Source organism: Protopterus annectens, chromosome 8.part1 (genome assembly GCF_019279795.1).
Source record: "Protopterus annectens isolate FY-2018-M chromosome 8.part1, PAN1.0, whole genome shotgun sequence".
NCBI lineage: Eukaryota > Metazoa > Chordata > Ceratodontiformes > Protopteridae > Protopterus > Protopterus annectens.
In genome coordinates this window covers 370,256,381-370,281,193 of record NC_056742.1, presented here as the reverse complement: position 1 = coordinate 370,281,193, position 24,813 = coordinate 370,256,381, and the positions used below count along the sequence as shown (strand labels likewise).

General features: G+C 36.8%; 1 long non-coding RNA gene across 1 annotated transcript in view; it reads left to right on the top strand.

The window, feature by feature from the left end:
- LOC122810085 overlaps positions 1-24,813 on the top strand; it is a 132,226-nt gene that overhangs the window by 60,369 nt on the left and 47,044 nt on the right. The window contains exon 3 of the long non-coding RNA XR_006366053.1: positions 7,721-7,765. This is a non-coding gene — a long non-coding RNA (uncharacterized LOC122810085). The remainder of the gene's footprint in view (positions 1-7,720; positions 7,766-24,813) is intronic.

Below are 24,813 nucleotides of genomic sequence, written 5' to 3'. Positions count from 1 at the left end.
TTTTACCAACTTTGCTGCTGATTGTGATATCACCAAAATGTTATTGTTCTTGGATGGTATAATATATGCACTGATGATTAGAAGGTAACTCTTACTCAGGTAATTACCATTGTAACACATCAGTTATGGTGTTGATTTGCCTGTTGAGTACAATGGCTTCAGATTTAGTAGCTGTGGTGGTCTCTTGGTGTGACCATTTTGCTCCAGAATTAGCCTGTTTTTTACTCATTCTTGAGCACACAGACTATAATCATGCTTATAAAATTATAAATTATTTGTTGTCGTTGTCTCTGCTTCAGTGTCATCTAGCAGATACTGCATGTGATCCATAAATATTAGTTCATAATGTTACTACCATTTGCCCACTATACTAGGTTCACTTACCTGCTACATGTATACCTCACTCCACTCATGGTATGTGAGCTATGTTTCGATTTTGAGCTTTGTTTCTTGTTATAGGAGGAATAGACTGAAATATTGTTGCACATTTTCTATTCTTTAGAGAGAGACACTTGATTTGGGGGATCATGAAGCATTTTGTCAGCTGGAGATCTCTTGTAAGAAAGCAGAATTCCTTCTGGAGAGCCCTCAGTGGTGTTACACTGACTAACAATGCTATTTAAAGTGATGGTCAGACTGTTCAGCCCTGTGTCTTTCCATTTGGAAGGCCTTTACATCACATTAATAAGACATCGCTGCTCATTTCTTTGTGTTCTTGGACAGTGTTTAGTATTCCTAGTTTTGATGAGCTCACAGTTGCAATATAACATACACCTCTTAATACGTGTAGAGTTGATTTCTGTCTTTCTAGACAGGTTACTATTTGCCTGTGCATGATAGAATCAATTATTTATCAGATTCTGGTATCTTCTCTGAAGACTGCGAATTTTTCTTATTGCAGTCCTTATAAAAATGTCTTCAGATCCCACTTGTATAAAGAATTATCACTTTATCTCAGACAGGTATTTCTGGTAAGGTATGTCAGAAAGTAAAAAGTAGCTGGAACCTTCACTGTTAGGAGTCTTTCAGACGTATATCAGCCCAGATTCTGTACTCAACAGAGTGTTGAAACTGCCCTTATTAGGGCAATTAATTGTCTCCAGGTAGCTAAAGTGGATAGGGAGCAACACTTTTTATTCTTTCTTGATCTTTCTGTATCATGGGACCTGAGTGTCATGTTGCGCTGACGGAATATTTGCATTCCTGCTGTGGTCCCTCCTATATTCAAATTTGTGATACCACATTTTCACAGCTTGTGTCAACGTAAGGTCAGATTTAATTTGTCACCTATCTTTGTCAAGAAAAAAAAGAACAAATCAAGGCCTAATCTAACAACATGCACATAATCAGAAATATTCTTGAAAACTAGGAAGTTGGTTTTCTAAGACATTTTCAGGATATAACTTTTTTATGACATGCAGTCTGATATGAGAAGACAGATAATTATGATTTTCAAAAGGAAAAAAAATGAAAGATGACTAATTGTTACAAAATTTGTATTATAAAAGCTTTAAAAATGTAAGAATTACTTGAATGCTGGGCCACTGTTTTTTTTTTTATTATTTTTATTTATTGCTGGTATACTAGTAAGAGTAGAAAATAAATGGTCAGATCATGAAAACTGACAACATTATGAAAAACCCAGGTGCACTTTTTTTGAGGTCCCCATGGATCTATTTTTTACTGGACTATCCCCCAGTGCCCTATGTCCAAGCTGAGTCTACCAGCCATTTTCCTAACCCCTGAACTTACCCCAGTGCTGCTGAGCCTGCCATGGATCGTACAGGTGTCCTGGGGGCTCAGCCATCTGTGCTTTTCCATCCAGTGTTTCATTTATTTTTGTTTATTTTATTTTATTTACCTTACCCATTTTCTCTTTCTCTGCCCCTCACCACAGTTGTTGCTTACATATGAAAGCGATATGGCAACATACATACCTCTTTGGACCACATCCCCTTAGGGAGCATCAACTTGGGATGGGCATGCTTCCCTGCTGCTCCATCAGTCACCTGAGCAAATCTGGGTCAGCTGGGACATAATCAGGGTTTTATCCCTGTATGCCACAGGAACAGCTTAAATTCAGGTACACTGTTAAACAATAAAGTATGCTTAAGCCAGTCTGTATCTACAAAAACAGAAACAGATATTGTAAAGACCATCTAATAATAAAATGCATGTCCATTAAAGCCAAAGAAATTGTTGTACCAATTTATAACCCATTGCTCCAAGAAGCTATTGAATACAGTACTGTATTTATAACCCTCAAACAATCGACTTGAAATAGCTTTAGAAGATACAATGTTTCCTTAGTAGAAAAATTGTAGGAATGAAAAACATGGAATATTTAGAAAGGCTTCCGGAGTTGCCATTATGTTCTTTCTTCCATCTTATTTAGAGGGCGTTTCTCTGTGATTATAAAGCATTGTCTAATTTGTTTTACTTTAAAGTCTATGTTGGAATGCACCATTAAGGAAGCTAACACCAGACATGTAAACCTAATGCTAAAAATAAATATCAGCTATAATAAAAAAATATAACAAATATATTACACAGTGGCTTCCTTGATTCTTGAATAATCTTCTCTGTACAATTAGAAGTGAAAAGCAGACATTAACTTAATATATACGTAAGCAATAGTGCCCAATAGGATGGGCATTCTGAAGAAATATTGAACCATATGCAATGCTGTGAGATTCAACACTGCAAGCAGAAAGGCTACTCTCTCCTGAAAATTCTTTTATTTCCTCAATGCCTACCTACAGGGTTGTGCTGCACTTAGAAAATGACTTCTGTACTTGTTTTTTTGTCAAATTTTTATCATATCATTTTAAAATTAGAGGAAGTTTTTGTTCGTTTCGTGCTGCTTTTTTAAAGTAATCCCTTTCCCTGTTTAGTTACTGATATTGTACTTTTAGCAATTGCTTGACAATGTAAATGAATATGTGCATCTGATTGGAGATGTGTGTGTGTGTGTGTGTGTGTGTGTGTGTGTGTGTGTGTGTGTGTGTGTTTGTGTGTGTGTGTGTCTGTGTTAGAGTCTGTGTGTACATGTGTATGGGCGCGTGTTTGTATGTGAAAGAGAAAGAGAGAGAGAGAGAGAGAGAGAGAGAGCGTGTGTATTTTGTGTATGTTACAGCTTGGTGTGGGTGTATGTTTTATGAATATGTAAAAAAAGGAGACAGAAAGAGGAATTTATTTTACATTTGATTACCAGCTAATGTCCAATTGGGCCAGAAGCCCATTTTCAGTAGAGACCTCTGGACAAAAGCTCCAGAAACTTTATGATAGTACAACAATGAAAAATAACAGTAAAAATAGTGAAAAGTTACATGTTACAAAGATGAAATGCAGAAACAAAGAGTTTACAGCAAAAATACGGATACAGCAAAATAGAGCACAATGAGTTAAATGGTTAATAGTGATACAGACGGAGTGTATTTACATGCTCACATGGCACGTTTACTTTTTTTTTTTTTTTTTTACTATTAAGGGAATTACTGATTCATTGGTGGGTAGAGAATAACTGATATAAGAAAGGTTGGACAAGCAGTGAGTGAGAGGACTCTGTGTAGGGGTACTTTGCCTGAGCTAGAAACTTAGCCTGGGATAGTAGAGGAGCATAGCCAGTGATTAGTAAAAAGTTCTTTTAGATGTTGCTTGAATTTGAGGCTGTTGGTGTTGTTTAGGATATTTTATGGTAATAGATTCCAGGTTCTGGATATTTTGTTAGAGTAGAAGGAATCATCATAGGTGTTGTGGGATTTAGTAACCTTTAGAAACAGTTTATCAGATGATGTAATAATTCTACAGTTAGTGTTTGCTTGAACCAGGTCTTTTAAAGCTGGGCAGTTATCAGGTTTATGGAAAATGCTGTGGGCAGTGGTTAGTTGATTCAGGTTTAATAGGTTGTGTAGCTCAATCCAGATGAGTTGTTTAAGTGCCAGGCAATGGGGAGATCTGTGTGGAAGGTTTGCAGCAAATTTTGCCGTTTTGTTATAGCACATCTCTAGATTGTTTCGCTTGGTCTTGTTTAGGTTGGTAAAGATCTGTGAAGAGTAGAGGAGGGTGGGTAGAAGGAAGGATCTGGCTGTGGCTAGTCTGGAGTTGTTGGTTAGGTATGGTTTGGCTTTGTAGAGTGAGCCAAGTTTAATATGGATTTTTTTGATTGTAAGGGCTACATGTTTGTCGAATTTTAGACAGTTATCTATTGTGACTCCTAGAAGTTTAGTTTGATCAACTGGTTCAAATTTAGTGCAATTGGAGGAGTAGATGGTGAGTGTGGGGTAGTTGTTTATGGTTTTATTGTTGGAAAAGAACATATGCTTAGTTTTTGGGGGGGTTTGTATGAGATGGTTTTCAGTGAGGTAGTTTTCTATGTCTTGGAGTGATTTTTGTGTTATTTCTTGTAGTTCAGAAAATGAGGGAGCAGAACAGATAAGGGAAGCATCATCATTATCATCATCATATTGGATGATAGAGGCTAGTTGGACTGCAGTGTTTAGGTTATTGGTGAATATGATAAAAAGGAGAGGCCCAAGGATGGAGCCTTGGGGAACGCTGACAAAGATAGTTAGGAGGGGGGAGAGGTTATTTTCCCATTTGGTGGATTGCTGTCTGTTAGTAAGATAGCTGTGAAACCAGGATAAGGAAGATTGACTAAGGTTATATGTTGCTAGCTTGTTGAGAAGTTTTTAATGAGTAACTGAGTCAAAGGCTTTAGACATATCGAGGAAAATAGAAGAAATTAATTGGTTTGGTTTTTGAGGAGGTTAACAGTGCTGGTGAAACATATTAGAAACAGCTATATAGAACTCATCTGATACCTGAGGTATCAATTCAAGCTCTGGAGAAAGTATATAAACTTAGTAAATTACACTGTTGTACAATATAGCTCCCTTGCATGACTAACTGAAATGTTTGTGCTTCAGGACACAACATTAAGCCAATATCTGCCACCTCCTGCTGAACAGGAAAACATCAACATCTTGTGTCAACATACATTTTTCAAACCAGCTTTGTAGAGGTTGTAGTCACTTGGCTCAGTCTTAAGGCCTATAACATTATAACATTGGAGGCTGACGGTATCAATTCAAGCTCCAAGCTCTGGAGAAAGTATATAAACTTAGTAAATTACACTGTTGTACAATATAGCTCCCTTAAGTAACTTGTGCTCCAAGAAGCTACTTTAATTCCTGTCTGAATTCACAGTGGGATAAATAAAGAAAACAGCTCCTGTATGCAGTTTGAAATCTCAGTTTTTTAAATGAAGACCTTTACATGCTAGCAGCTGCCTGCATTGCATTACATTGTGGCAACTGAATTTGTCTTCAAAAATGACGAGAGGGTTTGCAGTTCATTAGCTTTTTCATTGGCCACTAGCTTAGTGTGGTGCCTATCACAGAACTGAAACTTTCATTTGACTAGAATACCTGCAAAGCAGCAGACAGACATGTGTGACTGGTTTCTGTTAAAAAAACTAGCTAAAGAGAGCAGTGCCATCAGATACACATGTATGGAATACTAAATTAAATTTCAAATACTACCCATATCAGTTTTAATTTTTTTATTCTATCAATTTGTTAACTCAGCAGTATCACTGACTTCCAATTCAATGTATATTCAAGTTATCAATTTCAACGTGATGGGAACTTAACTCAGCAAAAAAAATAAAATGATTTCTCGCAAGGGGCAAACCTCTACACCCCCTTCTTTATAGATATAAGCTCAATGGTTAGACAAGCATGATGAATGGAGAAATTCACAAAAGAAAGGGAATCACCGCCAGTGTATAATTCAACACTGCTCCTGCAATGATTTCCTCTAGAAAAACATTAATCAATGACTTCAACACTAAAGATAAAGTTGACCAGATAAAATCTTATATACTTTACAATCAATATGGTGTTGGGAAGCTCCTGGTAAACCAACTTAAGCTTCTTCTCAGGGGCAATATAGGCCCAGTTTCTAATAATTCCACTCCCTAAGGCCCCAAACTTTTAAAATGCCTATGGCTATAGACCTATAGCTAATATCTGCCTATTGATAAAATTCTTTGAAAAGCTTAGATATGCCCAGGTACTTGAATATAGAAAAAAATACAGAGTCTCTTTCATAACAAACTGAATACCATTCAAGACTGAAACAGCAGTAATCACTCTTTCTTCTCAAATCTACTCCAGTATAGAAAATGGACTATTGGCAGAGAGCTGTCTTTCTTGATTTAAAAAGAGCTTTCAAAACAGCCAGTACCAGCCTACTAAATAATCAGCCTTATTATGGATTTTCAATAGAAGTTGTGACACAGTTCAAAAACTATTTCTCTACTAGAACCTTCACAGTCACCAACTCACATCACTGTCCAGAATCTGCAACTTTCACTTTTGGGGTACCTCATTACTCTATAATCAACCTATTGTCTTTCTCTTTAATATTGCTATAAGTTTTAACAAATCCACAGTAATGCAGTTTATGGTACCCCTAAAAGCTCAGCAATACCATTGCTCCCGAAACGATTGGCCGATGTGGATCTACCTCACCATTTATTTAATGATACCTTGGGATATTACTAGATGATATACTTTCCTTTACCAATCACATTGAACATTCTAATAACAAATTATCTTCTGCCTTTCAAGGTAGCATATGGTGCACCATACTTGCTTACCTCTTATACCTGGGGTTGATTGCCATAAATATTCTTATACCCCAAACTGAATGAGTTTCCATTCATTGCCCTTGTGATATGTCAGTTACACAAATCACAGAAAACAAAATACAAGGGTTCATCAAACTTTCACTAATGACTGAACACCACTGTGTCACAATACAAAACATACATAATACATAATACATGATACAGAAAGCAAAGTGGTTACCTGTCACTGCTAGGGCAGTCTTCTTATTTAATATTTCTACCTATAAATTAATGGACAGTTTCTTTCCTCCGCATGGAAACAAATTAAAAATTAATTAATTGAATTGCGCAGTGGTGCAGCAGTAGCATTTTCATCTCTCAGCACGAGGTTCTCTGGTTTGATTCTCAGCTGAGATGCCTTCTGTGTGGCGTCTGTATGTTCTCCCTTTGTTCGTGTGGGTTTCTCTGGGTGCTCCAGTTTCCTCCCACATTAGAAAGACATGCGTCTGAAGTGTTTCTCATTGGGCCTCCACTGAAACTTGGCTTTGTTCCAAGTCGACTTTCCTGGTTAACAAATGATAAATAAATCAGTCCTCCCTTCACTTTAGTTATAAGAGAAAATCCTTTTGAAAAACTAGTACCAGGCTAAGACACAATTGGCTCAAAGATATGTGCTCAGTACATTTAAGGAAAAGAAAAGAAAGAATCCCTCACACAAGAAAGCAAAAAAAGCCTGTTTTTTTCTTATACTTGATTAGATGAAATAATTTTTGCACAAGTTGTGCTAAAACATGACAAAATTACTCCTCAGTATGGAGTATTAATGCATGTGGGCAACACTGCTTTTATTCCTTGACTTACTGCAGACATAATAAAATGCATATCAATTATTCTTTCAGTGTTATTGACCTGCATAAACAGTAGAAAACAAATTCTAAGCATTTCTACTTTTACTGAGAACTGTTGGATTTTTTTCCTACTCTTACAGTACTGTTTGATTCACGGCATCAGCAAAACTTGTCTTTATTCATTTATTTAATCTGTCTTAACTTTCATGATCTTTGTAACCAATTTCTTTTTTTCCAGATGTTTCTGCAGGCATGATACCCACAAAGTCAAAGACTCCTACTGGTGAGTACGTTTATGTCTGGGTTTGCTAAATGCAGTTAATATGTTAAGATACGAAGACTTTTTGGTTTAGTGTGTCTGATATTTGGATTTGATTACTTATTATGGTTAAGTATTATAATAAATTGCATGCTCAGTTTCACAAATACAAATTTTAAAGGATTCCTACATTGTATGTTTGAGGACCTGTGCTTGCAGACTAAGTACAATTGTTGGAACAGCAAGAATTTAAGTGCAAACATATGGAAATGTATACAAAGTCTGAAATTGCTGTATCGTGGAGTATTCCCTCTTCTCAAATGTACAGTGGACACAGAAGTAATATCTATATCCATCCATCTATCTATCTATATATATATATATATATATATATATATATATATATATATATATATATATATATATGGGTCTAGGACAGAAGATCGACAACGAAGAACATCGACACCGACTTCACCGACACGAAAACGCCGACGCTGAAATGACCGACAAGACGAAACGCGGATATCGAACAGGTAAGTGGAGCGACGGTGAGGGACTTAGGGTTGGGAGTGGGTAAGGAAAGTGTGCGATAGCGAGGGAGTTGAGGGTTAGGGGAGGTTTAAGTGAGTTAGGGTTAGGGAGCGGGTAAGGAAAGTGTGCGATAGCGAGGGAGTTGAGGGTTAGGGGAGGTTTAAGTGAGTTAGGGTTAGGGAGCGGGTAAGGAAAGTGTGCGATAGTGAGGGACCTTAGGGTTAGGGTTAGGGTTGGGGTTAGTGCATAGATAGTTGTGTGTAAGGTGTAGTGTAGGTATTAGGTTGTTGGTGTGCCTGTGTGGTGTAGGTTTGATCAGCTTACCTGTTTCGTCTTGTCGGTCTTTTCAGCGTCGGCGTTTTAGTGTCGGTGAAGTCGGTGTCGATGTTCTTAGTTGTCGATCTTATGTCCTAGAACCATATATATATATATATATATATATATATATGCGTGTGTGTGTGTGTGTGTGTGTGTGTGCGTGTGTGTGTGTTTATGTGTGTATAAGCGGGGGGGGTATGGTGGGTGTAGCCCCTCACGTCAGGAGGTGCAGGGAACTTGCTAACTCAAAGAAAGATTTTTATGTGCAACAGTGATTAGTTGTTGTTTGTCTTTCGGCTTTTTCCCGGTAAGTGGTCGTCACAGCGGAACTCCGGACCGCTAATGATTGGCAGTATATTTTTTATGAAATGCCGAGGTGCCAACTCGACTCCCAACCTTCAATGAAGGCACGCCCATTTACGCATGCATGTCTTTCGAACGCTACAATTTTCGTTATTTGTTATTATGCTCTGAGTGTTATATTTACTTTTTCTGATTGTCTTTTATGACCCACATTAAAGTCCTGAAATTCTGATAGAGTGCCAATTTTAAATCATTGCTGATGGCTACTGAAACAGAATCCTAAGGTAACTGAATAGTGATGTCTTGCATGACTAACTGAAATGTTTGTGCTTCAGGACACAACATTAACCCAGTATCTGCCACCTCCTGCTGAACAGGAAAACATCAACATCTTGTGTAAACATACATTTTTCAAACCAGCTTTGTAGAGGTTGTAGTCAGTTGGCTCAGTCTTAAGGCCTAATTTTATCACATTGGTCATGCTTTGGATATCAGGCTAGATTTCAAAACAATTTGTATCTGGGGTAAATACTTATGCAAATGTTGCAGATGTTTTAGGTGATGTATGTAGATTAAGGTCTGCACAATCGTATTGCAACCTTTTCAGACTATTAGCATTATCTGGTTTTCAAGTAGTATATTGCAGTGCTGATATCCATGAAAGCACTGGAGCATGGTGGTCAGCCATGTTGGAATGTGCATGATATAATCATGAGACCGCAACACTCATGGCCAATGCCTCTGTTGATATCTCTAATGCTGATCACAGTCAGTGCTAGTGTTTCTTTATACCCAGCACCTCACACACAGGCTCTATGTATTCTGGGAATTATCTGCATGAGCATCCTGAACAGCATGTGCCATGTTAGTTATCTGGCACTGTCATCTCATGACCAGAGTGTCATCTGCAAGCACACTTATGCAGTCTGCCATCCAACTTCTAGTATGATTTACATTGCATAATAGCAATGGGTATACATGATTGATGTACCATATATGACCCCCTGAAAGAGCAGCAGAGGAGCTAAGTATCCACTGCTGAAGGGGGGTGTTTGACTTCAGCAGCATATGCACGATAAGGGCAATATTTGCATTCATTGCACATCATGGTCTCCTGATCACTTTTGTTATCACTGCTCTCATCTTCACCCCCCCTTAGATATTAATGGCTATCTCCATCCTCCTGTGGGCGTGCCCATGTACAGGTGGAGCTGCATTAGGACCATCCTCTCCAGGTTCTTCTCAATTGAAAACAATAAATGCAGAATCCTTTTGCACTCCTGTGTCTCCTTTGTCAACATGGCTAGAATGCCTTGGTGGGACATGAGCGTCTATATGATGCTATAAATGGACTAAATAGTGAATGCTATTTAGTCGATCCAATACTGCCGAAATGGCAAAATAGCGAAGTCACGGAACATGGAATTTTTTTCAAGGGAAAAAAAATTCGGTGGTCCGTCTTCGGGACTTTGCCATTTCCTCCACTATGGTGCGATCTCAGCATTTGGTATATTTAAGTAGGGGGGTGTGGGGGCACGACTTAATCTGTGTTTAAGTTTATTTGTTTTTTACAGAGCAGCAATTTTTTTCCCTGGGAAAAAATTCGCTGTTCCGTTTGTTCGATATTTTGTTGTTTCGATATTCTCGGTTCGATGAAATAGTGTTTGCTATTTACATCATACGATAATATGATATAGACGCGGGACATGAGCATCAGTGGTGGGTACTGCTTATTCCTTCTACCTCTGTATCCTGTGTGCATTCTGGTCTGCCACCACTGTGAAGAAGGCAAGTCTGCCCTCCTGGGAATCCAATAGTATTAGTGTCAACATTACCTGAAGCACCAGCCTGATATGTTGTACTGTTGTTCATGGGTACAAACGAAGACAGCGGAATAAATGAGATACTTATAACTAAGAAGTGTAGGAATGCTTTATGACGAAAACCATGACCCACCTAAAGGACTGTGTAACCACTGCATCACCACTGAACGTCACAGAACACATACAAGGTGTGTGTCTTAATTGTAATAGTTACTGAATCTTATGATATATGAAATGCAGATTCATGCACAAAGTGTGACTTGGTGTAATCAGTGCAGCAGTGGCTTTCTGTCAGTAATGTAGCATGGCTATGGTAAAACAGGTCAGCACCAGCACTTTTATACAGCAAACGTAAGACTGTGAATTGTAGAGATTATATCATATACATACCTAAGCAGCACAAGATCTATACCATCACCACAAAGTCTGCAATAGCAGCCATGGCCACAAAACACTCTCTTTTTCAGTGGCAGTGGCCTCTCACTAGTGGCATTCATAAGTGCTACTGTACCTGCTCATGAGTGTCTGTGATATTCAAAGAAGTGAAAGCTATGTGTCTCTAATAACAGGTAAATGACTTTATTTTTTCTTCCATGTCTTCCAAGCTTGCATTAAAATGTAATAAACGAAGAATCATGGTGTACATGAAAGTTTGTGATTTTGCCATTTTTTAAGCCTGATAATTAAAGTTTACCTTTGTTTGTTCCTGAACTAAACATGGTCTGACTGGATAATTTTATCCATTTTCTTTGGAGGTGCAGAAAAAAAAGCTCCACAAATAAAAAAACAGAAAATACATTTACATAAGTGAAAATTCACATTATATTGCAATATACCGGGAATACATAGAATAACACAAAAACTGATATGCATATGACATGTTTAATAATACACATATACCATCATTAAAACAGGATAAATGCAATATCAAGTAGCACTAAAATGTGCTGGCATATTATGTGTGAGTGTTTGTCACTTATAAAGTAAATGTAAATCAGAAAAGGAGGAGGCAAGGAAGAAAGGTGAGAGTGAGACAAAGTATGTATTGGAGATAATAAGTGGGGTAGATATGGGAGGCAGATGAAATAATGAGTAAAAGTTTGATTAAGACTAAGGGAAATAACAGAAATAAAAGCAAGGAAAAGGAGAGACGGGATGTTATAGGTATTACAGGAGGAAAAGGAGCAAAGATTTTACTCAGAAGAGCAGCAAGTGCAAAGCCAGGAGTCAGTGAGGAATTCTTTTAGTTGTAGCTTAAATAAGTGAATGTTATGTATTGCCCTGAATGGTGCAGCGAGCCCAGACTGGTGCAAGGATCATGTTCCAGACTTTGCTGTACAGTGTGAATACAGACTTTGACCACAGTTTTTGTAAGGCTTATATATGTCAAGCAGATTTTGGTCTGAAGATCAAAGATGATAACTTGGGAGGTAGTGATGGAAAATTGCACTTACAGCTGTGCAGGAAGTGGGATTAAATATAACTTATTATGCTAAGAGAAGTTTGGTAGAACTTATGTGGTGGGATAATTCTAGACAATTTAGAGTGTTCAGTGCAGAACAACAATGTGCTCTATGACTTGTATGGGCTTGAAATCTAGCTGCCTTGAAACACTGCTCTAGTTTAGATTTGAGGGTGGCCTGGAGGTTAGTCAAGATGGGAGAACCATAAAATAGAGCAGGGCATGTAGTGGGAAGTGTGACTCTGCTGGATGCAGTGAGGAATATTTTGGCTCTGTATAGCATTCCTAGTATTTTGTTAGTTTTTTATGCTGCTCTGTATGTAGAGGTCATATTTGAGGTTATATAACCCAGTGGCAGCTGGTGACTTCAAATCAAAGGGGGGCTGCAGGAGACAGCTGAATGGGTGGGGTCAATGGGAAGGGGTGCGGCCAACTATAAAGGGGAGGAGCTATGCTCAAAACCACAAAAACTAACTAAATACACTGCCCTGGGTGCCAAACCATCATTATGAAAGTCCAATCAAGACAAAATGAAATGTAGTAGAATAAAAATATTTCAATGCATTGGCTGCATGACAGCTTACATAATATAATCTAGATGGTAACAAAAAGGTTGTGAGGCATGAACAAATAAATTACTTTTTAAATACATTAATGGAATGCCAGTCAAAATCAAGTATAAGAAAAACAAGCAGCACTCAACTCAAACCACTTCTTGCATTGCAGTTCTAATTATAATTTATATTCAGCTTTATTAAAGTACCAAGTAACATGCTGAAAGTAGAAATCTCTGATGCCCCCACTTGTAACAATGTTTCTTACCCAAAAAAAGACCTGCGGCCTGATAACTATCTACTTGTTTCATGGGGAAAACTTGATCAAAGTAAAAAATGAAAAGCAAACAAGAAATAAGCTCAAGATACATTGCTTAAAAGGATAACTGTACAGGTTATGGACCACACGATTGACATTCTGTTTAGTTTACGGGTAAAGCCTGCAGAGATGACTGGAAGTCTCCAAGTGTAATGCGCTTCTTAAAATAATGTAATCCTGTCCTTTATTACAAATACTGTCATATGCATTTCAATTTTCAATACCCAAGGCTTATACATTAACTAGTTAAGTAAAGTATTCTCTACATGGCAACAACAGAAAGGCTTTTAATGTTGGCAGTTCTTTAACAGTATTGCTTATTAAAGCTTACTTGCATCTTACGATCTCAGCCAAGCTTACCCGATGGTCATTAAAGTATTGCTACTTAAACACAGAACAACAGGCACTTTGAGTAATAAGCATAAAACAGTACATAAAATATGACAGAAACCAGACCATTCTGCAAAAATCAAAGACAGATGAAAAGCCACTCTAGTACTTGTGTCTACCTTGGATGGGGGGAATACTCTGCACATTTACACTGCATAACTACTCCTTGCCTTGCTTCGACGTATCCTGAGTCACTACATGGGGGAGTGGGGTGCAACAAATATGTCACAATTTGAAATGTCTCTGGCTGACTGTGATGGCCCTGACACATTTGTCATACCTCTCAATCTCAGAGCAAGAAATCTGGACAAAGCCATACATAGAAGTGGGACAAAGGCCCAAAAATAAGGACAATTTTTAAATATTACTCTTATAAACTTAGAAAGATAATAGAATAGGTCTTGCATTAGTATGAATTTTCTGAATGGTATGAAATCTGAAACTCAAGTGTCTGTCATTATTTTCTAACTTCAGTCTTTAATGATTTGTCACTAATCTGCCACAAAAAACACAAATTTTATCAAAATGTACCAAAAATGTGATATAAAAATATAAAATAGCCACACAATACAGCTGGGAACCTGTCAAAGAAGGGACACTTTAATATTAGTACTGCTAACTTGAGCAGCTGACAAAATAAAAGCATCTACATGCATTTCTGAAATAAAAGTAATCTATAACTCTGATTATTACAGTTATTTCTTAATTGTAAACCTTCCATGTTTACTTCCAAAATTGCTATTTTGCGGACGGATTATTAGGGGGAAGAGCAACATTTTGAGCCTAAATCGGGGACAGTTGAGAGGTTTGGCTATGCCTAATTCAATAAAGCAATTTATTTGCATGTACCTGTTAATGCAATAAATCTGGACAAGGCCAAATATATTGGGGGAACATAAAAACAGTACTAAAAATTGCTCTTGTATAAACTGAGACAGTTGATAGAACAACAGGTCTTAGCACGCATTTTTCTGAAGGTTATGAAGTCTGAAACTCAGTGTGTCATTATTTAGTGACTTATTTCCTAAGTGATTTGCCATAAAAAACACTAATTCTATGAGGAACAAACCAAAAATAAGAAGCAAAAATCTATTCATTCTTTGAAAATCTGGACAGTTGGGAGGTGTAGTTCAGCTGGGGCTGTCTTTAAGTTTGCCGCCCTTCCCCCTCACAAAATCATGGTCGAATGGAGCCTCCACCTGCAGCCATTCCAATGATCCATTACTTGGCTATTTCACTCCATTTACCATAAACACTAATGAGCAAACTGATTTACTCCTATGATGATTTGGACTTCATATGAAAGTTTTATTTTGCATTTTACAGCACTAATACTAAGACATATGCTAAACAAACTTAGCATTAAAACTTCTCTGCCCTTGAAACTCACATTCATTGAAACAGCATTGAAACCCACATTCAAAGAAAATACATTTTGTCAGTGGCAGATAAAGATTAATTCTGGGCTGTTTTCAAATCATAGGCCCCTTGCATATGAAACATACATGTGCTCTTTGATACACCTTCCTATTGCTTTGAACATTTTCCAGTAAACAATGATTATGCCTTAGCTAATCTGGGTTTCGCTAGTTGTCCAAGAAGAGCTGATGACAGGTTTACATTCTGTGCATTACAAGTTTTAGAAACAAATGTCAGAGGGGGAGATGTTAAGAACTTAACAGAATCTGTAGAAGCTCAATGGATTATCAGAACTAGGACACACGTCTCCCCCAGGGATAAATGATAGGGTCCCCTTAAAACCTATTTTAAAGAATAGAAGGCATAAAGTTTAATATTGTTTTGTATTTATATTCTTCATATTGATAAATTTATATATTTATATATTTTTAAGCATATTTTTTGATGTTAGAGGAATTTATATGTTTGCACATGTTTTTTATATATATTTTTCATATAGTATGTCATACATATATAAATATATATATATATATACTACATTTATTATTATGACATATTTTAATTAACATTTACATATATTAAGTTATGTACCCTTAAGGTAATCAAAAGTTTTTTATATTCTATATTGATTAATTGTTCAATTGTTTAAGCCTTGCTAGTAGGGTGGGGTTTGATGTGTGCATCTACGTATATATATATGTAATGTTTGTGAATGGTCATTACTGGTTTGAAAAAGTTTGTAAGCGAAAGCGCTCACCATTGAGGATCCAATAAACCTGAAACTATTTTTATTTCCATGAACTATTCTTTTGTACTGGAGCTATGAAATTTGTTCGTGGTCTGAATAGACTTGGTGGCTTTTTTTATTTATTTGAATTTACGAGTGTTGCACTTGCCTTCTTGCCTGGAACAGTCACCAGTAGTTATCTTTTATTATACTTTTTATTTAATCTGGCTGTATTACTACTGGTGGTCGAGTGGATACCGTATGCAACTTGTTTTATTCTTATCATTCTCTATTTGGTTTTTGTTGCATTTTACGGTAACCCCATGGCTGATGTTACAAACAACAGAAATGAGATCAACTTGGAACTTCCGTACAATCCTAGCAGCGGTATGAGGAGTCGCAGCTCCAAGGAGAGATTACAACGCTATTTGGATAACAGCATTAACCTCCTAGCTGACTGTGAGTTGTCACGTTCGGAAGGGCAGGTGAAGTTTAATGAGGGGGAAGTCGAAAGACTCAGCTCTTCCCTGAATACCCTGGAGTTCGAGTTATTGAAGCTAAAGCACTTGCAGATGCAGCGCTATCACTTTGAAATCTGTATTAATAAAAGAATTGTTCCGAGGGGTTTAAGAGTACTCAAAATCCCGACGTCGGGGAACACCTATCCTGAGTTGCTGAGACGTTGGCAACAGCTCAACATAGAGGTGAGCTTAAGTTATATGAAGCTCATGAATGAGTTTTTTCTTCCTGAAGAACAGACTTTGTGTGATTCTGTAACACATAGACTTAATGATTTATATACTGACTTTAATGAGATGTTAGTGGACTCTAAATTGGAGCGTGTTATTGATAATGTGCTTCTGTATGAGAAAAGAATGTTTGAACAAAAAAGCACAAACTTATAAGGGATGTATATGATTTTTCTAATGAACAGGTCTTTACCTGGCTGAGACATTCTGTTGATAATTTTAATAATACCAGACAGAATATTGTCTCTTTACCTCCATCTACTATGTCAAATACCAATGATGATGTTAATGTTATTATTAATGTACCTGAAGTTAATTCTAGTCAGGGAACTAATGATCAGAGGACTGGAACAGCCAGACACACTGAATCTAACATACGATTATCTAGTGGTGGTGGTGGCACATTGAATGTCTCTAACAATGTTAGTAAAAATGCTAATCCTGTAGGAAATGATGTCCAACAGGTTGTACGTAGCAAGGTGCGTACTTGCACCAATGTTAACACAGATGGAGAATTGCCTCGTCCTTTCCCTATAGCAGAGTATCGCCAGAAAGGGAGGGAACGCTCTATGAGCAGGGGCAGGCAAAAGAGGAAGGCCCCTACCAACGATCTGAGAGAGCCCACGCTCAAGAAAATGTGGGAGAAGTTAACTTAGTGTACAATTTATCTCATAGACCATTAGATAGATATGATTTGGAAGTTTTAACCAAAGGTTTATCATTTATTCCATCTAAAGAGAGTTCTATTGCTGAATCTATCTTAGACTTGAAACTATTTACAAGAAATCTACAGCTTAAAGTGATGTTTTCTAATACTAACACTGTTAATAAGAAGTCAGGTTTTAGAAAATCGAGCCTGATGGTACCTAATTTACATCCCTCTATTGAAGTATTTAACAAAGCTGTAGAAAAAGAATTGTAGTCATTGCAAGATAGTTATAAGAGACCTTCAAAGAATAATCTTACATGTAGCCAGGTTAAGGCACTCAATGGGTTGAAGTATGATAATAACATATCCATCAGACCTGCTGACAAGGGGGGTCCAATAGTAGTCTTTGATAGAATAGACTATGAAAGGAGAATGTTAGATATGTTAGATGATGATGAGTTTTATAAAGTTGTATCTAAACAGGAGGTGACTAAAATCATTAGTAATGTCTATGGGAGTCTAGATGATATGTATAAAATGGGACTCATTGATTATTAGCTGTTTAATTATTTGGTCTTGGAAGAGCCAACTACCCCGATTATTAGGGGTTTACCCAAGATTCATAAAGATATGAATAACCCACCTATGAGACCTATTGTATTGGGACATGGCTGGGTCACTGAGAACATCTCTTTTTATTTAGAGAAGATACTGAAACTTTATGTATGCAAGCATAGTATTATATTGAAAGACTCCAAGGACTTTTTATTGGAGTTTTATGAAGCTGTATGACCATGGAATAATTGTTTAGAGCTAATACTTGTTACCATGGATGTGAAGTCACTGTTCACGAGAATTCCAAACGATATAGGTTTACAATTCTTACATGCTTATTTGGGCAAACGCTCTGACCTGACTTTAACAGAAATAGATTTTATTTGTGCTCTTTTGGAAATGGTTTTGGAGAGTAATGTTTTTATTTTCCATGACGTGTTTTATTTACAGAAGAATGGCATAGCTATAGGCACTTCTTGTGCCAGTAGCTATGCCAATCTGGTCATGGCTCATTGGGAGGAGGATGGATTGCTTAGTTTAGAGAGTTACCAAAAACATGTTGTTTTTTATAAGCGGTTCGTGGATGATCTTTTTTTCCTGTGGCATGGTGGCATAGATGAACTGTATAGATTTGAAAAGGAAGTAAATGAATTAACATCCTTCCTTGATTTTACTATGAATCATTCTACTAGTAATATATCATTCCTAGATGTTAATATTTGGTGACTGCATAACGGCCAATTTAACACTGGAATACATCGTAAGTCTTGTTACAAGAATGACCTGTTATGCAGGGACAGTATGCACCCCCCGCATGTTTTTAGAAATGTTATGAAGGGTCAGGGCATGAGAGTGTCTAGATTGAATCCATGCCCAGTACTATTTAAACAAGAATTGAAGGATTTGGGATGCAAATTTAGTGATAGGAGATATAGTCCAAAAGATATTAATATTGTGTTTGAAGAGGTCAAGTGTTTAAGGCATAGTAGAGCACTTCCCATTTTTTCAGAAGCAGGCATTGCTCATTATAGATCTAATGCTATGGATACTACAAATAATTCCACTGAGACAGTTAGGTTTACTTTACATTACAAGCAAGATATAAATTCTATTAGACGTCCTATTTATAAGTATTGGGATATTCTTAGGTTGGACCCTGAGGTTTCTGAACATATTGATGAGCTTCCTAGGTTTGCTTATAAAAATAAGAGTAATTTGCATAGGTTGCTAGGTTGCTCTGATAAGAGTAGTAAGGAGGTTGTATATGAGTTTACAGGTTCTAGACCCTGTAGTAAATGCAACTTCTGTGAGTATATTTCGAATATGGTAGTTTTTAGTCATCCTGTGACAGGGGACTTGATCAACATCAAGGTGAATGCCAATTGTGAAACCAAGCATTTGGTTTATATAGCTAGGTGTGTGTCATGTCCATCTTTCTATATAGGAAAGACGGACAGGATGTTTAAAGAACGGATTAGAGAACACACATATCAAATACGCATTAAATCTAAAGTTAATGCCCTGTCGAAACATGTTCTAAACACAGATGATACTCATAGGTTTACATTCTGTGCATTACAAGTTTTAGAAACAAATGTCAGAGGGGGAGATGTTAAGAACTTAACAGAATCTGTAGAAGCTCAATGGATTATCAGAACTAGGGCACACGTCCCCCCAGGGATAAATGATAGGGTCCCCTTAAAACCTATTTTAAAGAATAGAAGGCATAAAGTTTAATATTGTTTTGTATTTATATTCTTCATATTGATAAATTTATATATTTATATATTTTTAAGCATATTTTTTGATGTTAGAGGAATTTATATGTTTGCACATGTTTTTTATATATATTTTTCATATAGTATGTCATACATATATATATATATATATATATATACTACATTTATTATTATGACATATTTTATTCACATTTGCATATATTAAGTTATGTACCCTTAAGGTAATCAAAAGTTTTTTATATTCTATATTGATTAATTGTTTAATTGTTTAAGCCTTGCTAGTAGGGTGGGGTTTGATGTGTGCATCTACGTATATATATATATATATATATATATATATATATATATATATATATATATATATGTAATGTTTGTGAATGGTCATTACTGGTTTGAAAAAGCTTGTAAGCAAAAGCGCTCACCATTGAGGATCCAATAAACCTGAAACTTTTTATTTCCATGGACTATTCTTTTGTATTGGAGCTGTGAAATTTGTTCGTGGTCTGAATAGACTTGGTGGCTTTTTTTTATTTATTTGAATTTACGAGTGTTGTACTTGCCTTCTTGCCTGGAACAGTCATCAGTAGTTATCTTTTATTATACTTTTTATTTAATCTGGCTGTATTACTACTGGTGGTCGAGTGGATACCGTATGCAACTTGTTTTATTGTTATCAGCTTCATTAGTAATGTTGTGTGAGATCCAGTACAGGATATCTTCAAGGGTGGATATATTGTTTCCATGTGGGATATACAGAGCAATTACACAAAGGAGTTTGTGGTCATTTAATTTTATGTAGGAAATAAGTAACTGCATTACTGTGTTTAGGCAGAGATTTTGTAAGAAGAGAAACTTCATACATATTCAGGTAGAGGATAGCTACACCTCCAACTGTTTTATTAAATGTGTCAGCTCTAATGATGCATCTTTTATATGAGGTTTTACCCATGTCTCAATTAAAGTATGCAAATATAACTTCATACATGTTAGGGTAGAGGATAGCTACACCTCAAGCTGTTTTGCTAAGTGTGTCACCTCTAATGATGTTACATTCTTGAGGAAGAATTTCTGTTTCTTTTATTTGATGTTTTTCCCATGTCTCAGTAAAAGTATACAAATATATATATATATATATATATACACACACACACACACATATATATATATATATATATATATATATATGTGTGTGTGTGTGTGTGTGCGTGTGTGTGTATACTTTAGATAACTGAGCAGCCAAAATGTTGAAACCCACAATGCCCAAAACATCTGCATTTGGGAAAGGGTAAAACCCCACTCCCCACTGTATGCAGATCTCAGACAAATACCTACTGCCACACTTTTATGTTTTGAAGTGTCACTGTTTTGTTTTAGGTCTGACATTGTGGTTGTCAATGTTTTGGTCACTCAGTTATCTCTGAAGTAGGCCCATGTTTTATATATATAAAATATAGTGAGAGAAAGAGAGATACAAATACATATATATATATATATATATATATATATATATATATATATATATATATATATATATATATATATATATATATATATATAATTACAATTTATTTCATCAAATTGCCTTTTAACTGAAACACAATGATTGAAAAAAATGATCGTGTAAGGGCAGATATTATCGCAACCAGATTTTTGTGCTAATGCAGGTTGCTTAGCGATCACTAAATATGTTCCTCAGGGCTTGCTTGAAATGCAATATAGTGTGTTTTCTTTAACAAAACAGGTTGTTTTCCGGAGGCCTATCAACACAAAGTACACAACATACTGTTGTTGTTTCTTCATGCTCTTTACTGGCAGTAGAAGCATTTCACTTCATTGCAAGGCTGCCCACTGAACGTTCTTTGTCAGCCAGTGCTGTCAAATAACAGCCGTACATACCGTTGGAAATTCACGGCTGGGAGTCTGGAAGTTTGTGACATGTGGATTATTGCTCTTTTTTTTTTTTTTTAGTCCAAACGACATCTTTTAAGCTGGCTGTGCATTTCATATACAGCGTTTGCAGAAAAATAGGCAAAAAAAAAAAAAAATTCCAAAATGAATGCAAAATCATTATTTGCATTTCTGCTTGCGTACTGCAAGTAGACTTAAAACCACATGGAGGAAATCGATAAGCCCGCAGTCGCAAGCCAGTGATTTCTAAAGCACATATGCTCCTACAGTAACATAATGAACTCCACTCAACACACAGAAAAATACTATGAAACACACCCATACGGAAAAGAGTAATATTTGCACGGTTTATTAGGAGTAATGTAAACCACATATCATTTTATTACATTTGTATAACACAGCTGAAGTTTACCCATTCCCGCGATATAAACAGATTCAAAGGAATGTAAGTAAATTCATTGTCTGCAGTTCTTAAACAGCATGATGCGCAGCGGCAAGGGGTAAACCTACATTGCATTATTTACTTTTTCAGTTGTCGAACTCATAAAACTGCATAAACAAACCAAAACAGTTTAAAGAAAACACTGCTTCTATGCCTTTTAATAGATTATCGGCACCACTTTATTCATCAGGAAGCAATTTGCATTAGCACAAAAATCTGTTTGCGATAATACATATAAAATAACTTAAAATGCATTTCATCATAAGCACACTGGTTGACTCACAATTAATAGAATACTTTAGACTGCTGTAGAAAATCACTGTTGGTGTGGGTGAGGATCTTAGAACCATAGGAATTATGAAGCAAATTAGTCTAGAACATCATTACTACCTTGCCAATTTCTACCCTCATGTTGTATCCTCGTCTCTAGAAGTTTGTGTTTGTGTGTCAGCAATGATTCATTGTGTGTGGTGTTTTCTCTTTTCTCCACAATCGTGTAAGGGCAGATGTGAGAGACACTGCAAAAAAGAAATCTGAAGAGTAGTTGGACTGGAGTTCCGCTGTGGCGACCCCTAACCAGGAAAAGCCGAAAGACACAAACAAACAAACCAGTAAAATACAAAAGTACTGTGAAGCGGTGTGTCCACTGCAAAATAAGCAATTTATTAAAAGGACAGCAAAAAACAATGCTTTAACTGAATCACCGCATTTTTGTTTCAAGACTTCTTCAGATAAAATTTCCAAATAAAATTGTTGCCTTTATATATCAGAAAACTCCACCTATCAATTGTACACCATCCAATAATATCAAACACTTATTAAAACAAATTACAGATTTAAAAAGTAATTACAGTACTTCTTCAGTATAAGAGATGCTATAAGTAAATAAATGCGGCATCCTGTATATGAAATGAAAAACTTGTAAATTTATAAATGTTAAAAATTGATATATATAAAAATTTTCCCATATAAAAAATGTTATATAAGTGAATTAAAAACTTAAAACTTTTCTGCATTTAAAACAGCAAAATATTAATCTCTCTTTTCTGCCATCTACTGGCCAGTACATCAAAATGCAGGTGGACATAAATATAAAAAATGTTGTGTCTTTCAGCTTTTCCCGGTTAGGGGTCGCCACAGTGGAACTCCGGTCCGCTAATGATTGGCAGTAGATTTTTACATGCTGAGTTGCCAGCTCTGACGCACAACCTTCAACGAAGGTACGCCCATTCATGCATGTCTCCACACAGAAGACGCTTTAGCTGAGAATCGAACAGGACAACGTCTTACTGTGAGGCGACAACGATACTGCAGCACCACCACCGCAAAGTAGATAAATGTTATCCTGTACCAAATAATTCACAATCTAGCCACTCTCATTTTTTAACATCGCACTTATACTTCAATTCTCATTAAGTCCTGGGCTTCTGTTAGCTTCCAGGATTAATTGCCAGTACAATTCACGATACTCAACTTTGTTTTCCTAAGAACCCTCTTAAATTCAAAAGGAACTACTATCACAAAAAAAAAAAAAAAAAAAACATTTATTTTGCATTGGGGCAACCTTTCAAATGCTTATATAAACTATTTTTCTCATCCTTAGTTTTTATATCATACTAATGTTCATATATTCCTCTCCTTAGGGTTCTTTTTGTTTTACCAATATAGAATGCATTAGAGCATTCACAAGTAACCAAATACACTAACCCCTGCCAATTGCAATTAGAAACAGCAGTTCCTTTAATAACTTTTTTCCTACTTGTTATAAAAACACTTTCTTTATGGGCAATATAGGCTCACTGGGCACACACACCACACTTAAACATACCCATCCTTTTATTGCCCTTAGTCTTAACCTTAGTTAAGTTATATTGAGGGGATTCTTAAAAAGCACGTCTAAATCAGAAAACTGGGAAAATTTCTTTCATTCATCCCTAATGATCTTAGAAATTACTTTGGCATCCCCGATATAATCTATGTCAAAGGCACTATCCATACTAACACCTTTCACATCATTATTTTTACCCTTACTAACATTTTCACCAGCTTCACCCAAACCTAGTATGGCTCATAGGTTCGTAGGTGTGTACTAGACTAATGGCCCTGGAGCCTTTACAAGCCTAGCCCATAGGATTTCCCTGGCATTGTGCCACCCAATCTTAGTTTCCAGTGCCTCTGTTGAGTAGAGCCACTGGAGTGATCCCCGGGGTGAATTTTCTATTTCCCATCTACTCATCAAGATTTCTCTTGAAGAGGGCCAGTGAAGTACTCTGTTTGACATGTATGGGAAGTCTACTCCATAGCATGGGCAGTCTCTCGGTTATGAACCAGTCCCTCCAGCTTGTTCTGTTGATTGTGGTAATGAGGGTGAGGTCTCTGGAGTGTGTGGTGTGGAGGGATTGGGATTTCTTTAGATGTAGCATTTCTAACAGAGCTGAGTCAGACATGACTTTCTAAGTCAAGCAGAGATCGCCTCTAAGTAGGCAATATGAGACAGAGAATAGTTGGAGTTTTTTGAGTCTGTCCATATAGGATAAGTGTTTAAGGCCTAGGATTCTCTTTGTGAGGTACTTTTGTGACTTCTCCAGTTGTTGCAGGTGTCTAGTGAGGTACATGCCAAATGGGGGATTGTACTTGATGACTGGCCTAATGTGGGAAGAGTAGAGGGAGACAATGACCTCTTTCTTCCTGAATGCAAAAACCCTTAGTAATGAGATGTGCCTCATAGAACGACTTTCTGACCACAGTGGCAATGTGGTGGTCAAAAGAGAGGTTGCTGTCAACCTGTGTTCCCAGATCTCTTATAACGCCTTCTGTGTTCAGTGGACTCCCATCAATGTGGTAATTCATGGGAACCGGATTTTTCCCAAAGGGGATGACAACACATTTTTTGACATTGAGCTTAAGGCCATGGTTCTGACATCAGTCATTGGTCTCAGTGAGCCCTTTCTGTAGGATGTCAACATCACTTGGGGAGTTAATAATAGCTCGCAACTTGCAATCATCTTCGAAATTCATCAGCCAGAGTCCCTTCATGGTGGCCTGGACTTCAGAGAAGTAGATACCAAACAGGAGAGGATCCAGGACCGAACTCAGTGGGACTCCACTCGTGACTGGTCAGCAGTCTGACTTGGAGTCAGCTACTTTCACACTGTGGGTTTGATCTGTGAGCCAGTTTGCAACC